Below are 7,472 nucleotides of genomic sequence, written 5' to 3'. Positions count from 1 at the left end.
GGTGACGATCTTCCCCTTACTTTGGGAGCGAACCAGACAGAAAACGAATTTCCTAGTCTAGGAGATGAGCTTGCTACCTTTCTTGGCAGTGATCAAAGAGGTGGCAATAGGTGGGGCTACGTCTAGTATCCTGTATAATGAATTACACAAAGAAATAATGATAGCACGAGGCCTTGACTCATACACAACATGTCACCTCCACAAGTATGGTTGGCCTAATAGTACATCACAAACATCAAGAGCTGTAACATCACACAATACCTCATCTGTGAAGGGTTTGATGCTATAAGGAAGGCAGCACTGCTGGCGAACTTGGAGATCTCGTCCTTGGTGAAGCTACCTGATACTGTACGGCTTCGAGTGTGGTGTAGTCGATAGGCCCAACCACTTCATGACCTCTGCTGAAATGAGGTTCTTTTGGCTCCCACTATCAACAATGAATTGCAGAGGAGAACCCTTCACCCACATCTGTGAGTGGAAAAGACGCTCCACCTCCTCTAGATCTTCGGGCTCATTCTTCTGGATCGTGGCGGTGGCAACAGTGGCGCTGGGATCTGCATCAATGATCTACTTCCCTTTTCCATTCCCCTTGTCGGGTTCTGACTCAGGGTTGGAACATGCATCTGATTCTAAAGCCTTCAACTCTGCTACCAATGACTGCTTGGTCCAACACTCACTTGTGTTGTGAGTGGGACTCTTGTGGAACTCACACCACTTTCTTGTGTCCTTCTTCGACTTCATGGTGTTGTTCTTTTCTTGTGGCTTCGACGGGTTGTCTTTGGTCACCCCGCCTTGGATTTGTCCTTTGGTCTTTAGATAAGCAGATCCAAAGTCTCTCTTCTTCTGTTTGAACTTTTGCTCGATTTTGACAGCGTATCGGTACGCTGTGCTGAGTGAGGAGATGTTCAGTAACTCCATCTATTCTTGGATGTATCTGTGTAGGCAGCTGCAGTATTTAAGTACCAAATGTAGCTCAGAATCCTTGATACCCAACTGTGTGCGAAGGGTATGAAAAAATTTTGCAAACTTTGGCACATCTTGGTCCCTTCCCTGTCGCAGCATGCTCCGCTTTATGTATTTGTCCTCGTAGCTTTTGACAAGGTAGTACTACTCCTTGACGGCATCCCAGAATGAATTCCAAGTGGGTGCGGCTGAAAATAGTGAGCCTGTACTTTCATCCTTCTGCTTTCAATTTTCCCACCAGTCCTTGACATGGGGGGCTACTTTGAGAAGAGTGAAAACAATCTTTTCCCGACTCGAAAATTCATGAACAGAAAAATACCCTTCTAGCAGATTTAACCATTTATCTACGGCATTTGCGTCTATTTGACCCTCGAATATGGATATTTCAAAATTAACTTGTACCTTAAACAGTGGGGTTTTTCCAGAGTAGCTGTTGGAAGCCAATGCATCGCCTCTGGGTAGCTGTTGAAGGATTTGGGCAAAACTGTCCATCATCGCATTCCTTTGTCACTCGAGGGCTTCTTCGAGCAAGATTTGATAGGATCTCCTACCCCCTCATCTTTATTTTCATCCGCCATGGGAGGCCATCAGGGTTTGCGAGGCTTTTCTTGCAAAGGTTCGACCAGTTCAAGCCCTAACTCCTTATATCCCGACCTCTTTGGGGACATGCAAAGAAAAACAAAGAAAAAGCAGACCGCTTTGATACCATTGATCTGGATTTAAACAGGAACGCAACAAATTATATAGATAACCATAAAAATAGATATGCAGTGGAAATAATACTTCATTTCATTAATGTAAAATACTGAAATATGCTTACAAACAAAAATGGAAATAAACCAGCTAGGGCAATGGTATCTTATCTCTGAGAAGAGATGTGGCAGCTACATGCCTCTGAACTGTGTTACAATGAGGCTCGAAGGCCTATTTATTGTTGATAAACAATGGAAAACCCTTAACATCCCAAAATATAACCCTAGAAGATGAAACGCCAAATTGTGGGCCCCGTTTTGGGTAAGTTGGTACATCAACTTCCTGGGGTCGTAACTTTGGCACCCAATCTTCGTTTGACGCGTACAATAGCTCGTTAGAAATATCTATCAAAGCACTACAACTTTGGGAAGAGCAATATCAATCCATGGACCCATGTTGCTCCCAGATTTGCCAAAAACCATCGTTTACGACCTCAAAACGGCTCCGGACATTCAGGACCCGAAAAACTGCTAAAAATAGTAAATTGTGCTACAATTACAGAAACTGAAAAACTGAAAGAGACACTTGTGGAGGTCCAAGTGGGACAGGTGGGTTTCCACCAACATCCACCTGGATCAGCTGGAAAGCAGGGCTTCGAATCCAAATTCCAATACCAGCACTGTCCTTACCCATAGCACCATCGAAGTCCATGCTCCAAAGGTCAGCTTCATCTTCTAGATGCTGAAATTATGTTTCTTTCTCAACCTTACCTTTGCTGATTACTTCATTTTTCTGCTCTTCACTGAACTTTTGCTGCTGTGTAGGCTGCTCAGAAGAAATTTCTATTTTTTCTTTTTATTGATTAAGAATTGCTCTAAAATTCTCGGAAATTTTGGGTACATCATCTACTTCTACAAGTTGAATATCTACATCATTCAATCCACTATCAGAGTACAAAACAAAGGACTCTAAATCAGTATGTACATCATTTATCAGATGATTCACAGGCTTCTCTTTACTAGTGATCATATACTTCATTTTCTTTTCCTGGTACAACTTCCTCAATTAACCGAAAACACGGATGCTAGCATAAGAGAAGTCAAGTTGTAAAGTGCCTTTGAGTTTAGCACCCCACGATCTAGATAAGAGAATACCAAATCAAGGTGATATATCAGCAACAACCACATCCATCAAGACATTTTTGGCTAGGATTTGATCTAAAGAAACCACCAAATATTTGATGAGACCAAAGCAACAAACTCTACTAGAGTCAGAGTACAAATCATGATATTTCCGGGTGAAATCCAGGCCCAACTTTTCCATAATGTCTTTAGGCATCAAATTGTGAGAAGCTCTGGAATCTAACATAGCATTATGGAGAATATACTCATGCAGTCTAGGACTCTGATAAAAGAGAGGGACTTCGCTATCTTCAAGCTGACCTTCTATGGCTGGACCAAAAATGAGCTTAGGATGATCATCCTCGACATTCACCATGTCTGATAAATGATCTATTTGCAATATTCTAGATACATGGTGGTTATAATTGTTATTCTTAACAAGCTCATTCAAAGGAATGGACACTTTTAATTTAGCAATTTCAAAGGAAGAGGTTACTAGAGCCACCACAAGGGCAATTAGAGAGTTTGTAAATCAGTTGTTTAATTCATAAACAAAACCCGGAGATTGACTGAAGCAGCATTTATCTACTTTGCATTTGCATAGCAAATGCAGTTCGAAAGCTACCTGGCTCAACTTCAGGCTCCGTCTGTAAGTTTATAAAGTAAACAACAAGGTAGATGAACAAACAACCTAGTCGCTCCCCAGCGGAGTCGCCATTTTGTTACAGGGAAAAGTGTCTATGCAAAACTGCTAATCCCACTAAGGTGTGGTAGCTACCTTAGAAACAAACAAAGTAAAGCTACTTTCGTATTTCCTTTATGAAGTATAGATGAGAGAAGAATAAAGGAGACCAACCTCTGTCTTGCGCTTGGTTCCTAGTTCAATTCCTCTCTCTCCTGATAGTCCTTTGCTACTTGCTTCCTTGTACACCCAGCTTCACAGAGTACCTGTAGAATCAAAGTAGCATAACACTATACAAGAATATGGATCTATTATCATAAACAATCTAGGATCAGATGTAAATTGACCATACAAATGCATAAAACATAAACGACACAAGAGTATGGAGGAAAACTTGAATAGCTTTTATTGATAACCAAGAAAGAGCCAAGAGAGTTACAACCAGTTGTTCTGACCCAGCATCATCCTCTCAGCAAGTAAGCCCTTCTTCACCTCATGCAAAGCTTAGATCACCCAACACTATGATGTTGCCTCAAGAAACCAACATCAATTCCTTACAAGATGCAAAATTCCAGCCTCTAGATCTCTGGGATGAGGGATCCATATATAGATATCTGTAAGGGAGATGAGTCAGCTTGTGATTTGATTAGTGTCTTCCCTCCTATATTTCTTGCTTCCACTTGGAGATTGATGATCTCTTACTCATCCTTGGTCGAATTCAGAGAGGCAAGTGTCACAGGAGAAGTTTCTGGAAGATTCCATGCCTCTCCACTTCGCGGATTGACACTGCCATTTGTCACTTCTCGCCCATCGAACCCCATAGAAGGGATTTTTGAAATGCAACGCACCCACAGAGTGTACTTAGGTGAGATGCAATGCACTTTGCCTATGGAGCAGGTGAAATGATCCTGTTTTGACCAGTTCTGAGTAGTTTTTCATGGAGAACTTCTGGGAGAAGCTATAATCAGTTGACCTTGTTCCTTTAGGGGTTAGAACAACACTTTTAGGGACTTAGGAGCCCTTGGTTTATGGACATTTTATGCCTGGGGTTGCAGTGCCCAAAAATGTCTATAACAGTTGCCTCCTAAACCATGAGGTCGATAATCTTTTTTATGTCGGGTGAAATGCTTTATCATGAGGATCTGAAGTTCTTTCAAGCTGGGAGGAGACCCTGTAATAAGATACAATACAATATATTATCTTCATAATATTTTCATGATCTAGCTGAGGCGGGCATTCCCATGCTCAGCTTTATAAATTCATTTTCATATACATAGGACAGACAATCGTCTGAGTGTAGACTGATGATTCTGGTAGAGCCATCATCCCTTTGATTGGATGATTATCTGTGCAGCAACGATGTACATTTGATGTCTTTATTTCCCTGAATATATATCGCAGCCCGGATGGATGAAACTAGATCCGGGGTCTTCAATCTCGTTCGATCTTCACTCAAAGTACAAGTCGATCCATGTGAGAGATGTTCTGGAGTCGAACATGGAAAGACATCGCCTGATTACCAGCGAATGATGTAAGCTGTTAACAGGCGTGAGAGGAATCACCGATAATGATAATGACCCTCAAGGTACTGCAGTACAATTCACGTGGTGTGAATAAAGGACTTGGCATCGAACACCACACAAAATCTTTCGGTCGAAGGCCATTGATGTAAACCTGTCGCCGGAAGTGAGAAACTTGCCATTGAGGCATGCAAGCTTCAAAGTACTGGAAGGGGTGTTCCTAGATCGACTTCTTGGATAATGAGCTGATGTCGACAAGAAGCGATCCGTCATAGGAGGGACTTAATGAATCCCACATCAATGACACGAAAAGGAGCAAATGATTTTAATGGAGGTGAAAACGATATGGTGATATAAGGTTCAGGGTGGTGGTCATGAAAGAATGGAGCGTAAATGTATTGCAGTGGGTGAGACACAGGTGAATTCTCTGAGTGACTTCTCTTGAACATATCGGGGACACTGACGTGATGGATTGGTAGCATTAACCCCAAATGTGGATGGTGTGATGGGACCATGGTGATGTGACCGGTGAATGAGACAACCCAACCCAACTTGGATGCGGAATGAAAGTGTCATGTTCAAGAGCGACTTGCTACCAACAAAGTTTCTTCAAGTTTTCTTCCCAATTTTTCCCCAGTCATTGCTGACGAGTACCTCTTTATTTTTTTCAAGCTTGAGGAGGATAACATATGCTTGTTCTATAATTTGCCCTTCGGGAAAACCCATCGCTATGTTTTAACGAGCCTAGCGATAGTGAAACTCGTTCTTGTCTGCGATCGACAAGTTTGTCACTATTAGGTTTTAACGAGTTTAACGACAAAGATAACTTGGTCCTTTTCAATTTTAGAGAGTCTGAAAAGGGACGTAAAGGAAACTCCAAAATTCCTTTTTCATCATCTAATCCCTTGAGTCCGAAAAAGTATAAAACAATACAGAAGGGATGAATTTTCGATATTTTTAACGAGCCGAACAAAACAAGCGCTCGATATTTTTGTGTAATAATCCCTCAGGTCCAAAAAGATTAAAATCTAAAGGAGGGATAGCACTTCCGGTCCCTTTAACGATCTGGAGAGGCCAATGGCTCAGCAATCTTTTCATATTTTATGAGTCAGTTGAAAAGAGCTTAAAGGAGACTCGTCTTTTGAGGAACGAGTGATAAAATTGGGTAGCAGCTGATTCCAGGTAAGGTTTGGAATTTTCCAATCATGACAGTGTTACAAGGATGGCTAGTGGGATCACTCTTCGCAGTTGTTCCTCAAAAGGGGTAAACAATCAAATGGAGGTGAATGATCGGCCAATACAGAGTGGAGGTGATGATGGGAACACGACCAAGGCTTTAAAGGCTGAAGTACTACATTCACGATGATTATTTACTGGGAATTGGTTCATTTTTTATTGAGCTTAAACGCCGGAGGAAACATTTGCTCATTGCTTATGTTTATTTTTTAACGAGCATGAAGTCCGCGTTAAAACTGCTCAATTAATCCAGTCGTTTCTTGACTTTACCATAAATAGCTTTGTTCTTTCAAAGATTGTACTGCATTTTCAATCGCTTCATCAAACTAGTTAGAAATGAACAATATATGTTTGAAAAATGAGTTAGAACACTAATATTTTACTCGAATTACGTAAAAAGTAATTTAAAGGTGCTTTTACCTCTCATTTTACCATTTCATCTTAACTTTGGCTTGTTGGAGCTTTGGAGGTGCTTTCCCCCCTTTATTTTCATCAGCTGATTCCGGGAGATTTTGTGGATGATTCTCGGTGTCGTCTGGACCAGGTAGGAGCTAAACCTGAGCTCTTTCATTTCATGCTTTCCATTTTGCATTCTGAGCTTGATTTCTGGTTTTTCTGAGCCTCTGGGGTTTGAAAAACTTGCCCTGGCTTCAGCGCACCCCTTGTGTATCGAAAGGTGCATTGGATGTTAGCCTGTCTACTGGCCAACTAACATGCAACGCACCCAGAACACTACTGTAGGTGCGATGAGCGCAAGGAAGGAAATTTATGCACAGTTTTTTATGGAAATTTTGTCTGTTTCTCACCAAATCAGGATCTAACTCTTCTCTTGTTTGTTTTCAGAGATTTTTGGAGCAAGATGACTATTACATGGCGAGAACGTGAGCATGAAGAAGAGGACATGCTTTCTTTACATGATCCGGTTACAGTAAACGCACTGCAGAACTGTGGCTTGCTGAAGTTTTTCTGCATTTCTAGCATGAGACAATAAATCAACTTGTTGCAGTATTTTCTCGATGCTTGGGATCCTACCAGCCAGGTGTTCTAAATTAGGGGCAAATCCATCCCCTTGACTGTAGTGGACATCTATTTTTTGACCGGCTTATTGAGGCGGGGTGCCCCCATCTCTTTATCGGGTTCGGCCCGAGGAGGTGAATCTGTGAGAGATTATGTTCGCAGGTATTGCAGAGAGGGATCTCAGGCGAGTAAAGACGGCAAGATCATCATCCGAGATGTCACTGACAGGTCCCTGAGGAC

Source organism: Pinus tabuliformis, chromosome 9, assembly GCF_031772625.1.
Source record: "Pinus tabuliformis cultivar Carrire ecotype Pingquan chromosome 9, CPIR1, whole genome shotgun sequence".
In the NCBI taxonomy this organism is placed as follows: domain Eukaryota; kingdom Viridiplantae; phylum Streptophyta; class Pinopsida; order Pinales; family Pinaceae; genus Pinus; species Pinus tabuliformis.
The sequence above is the reverse complement of the archived record's forward strand: the minus strand, read 5'-3'. Positions refer to the sequence as shown.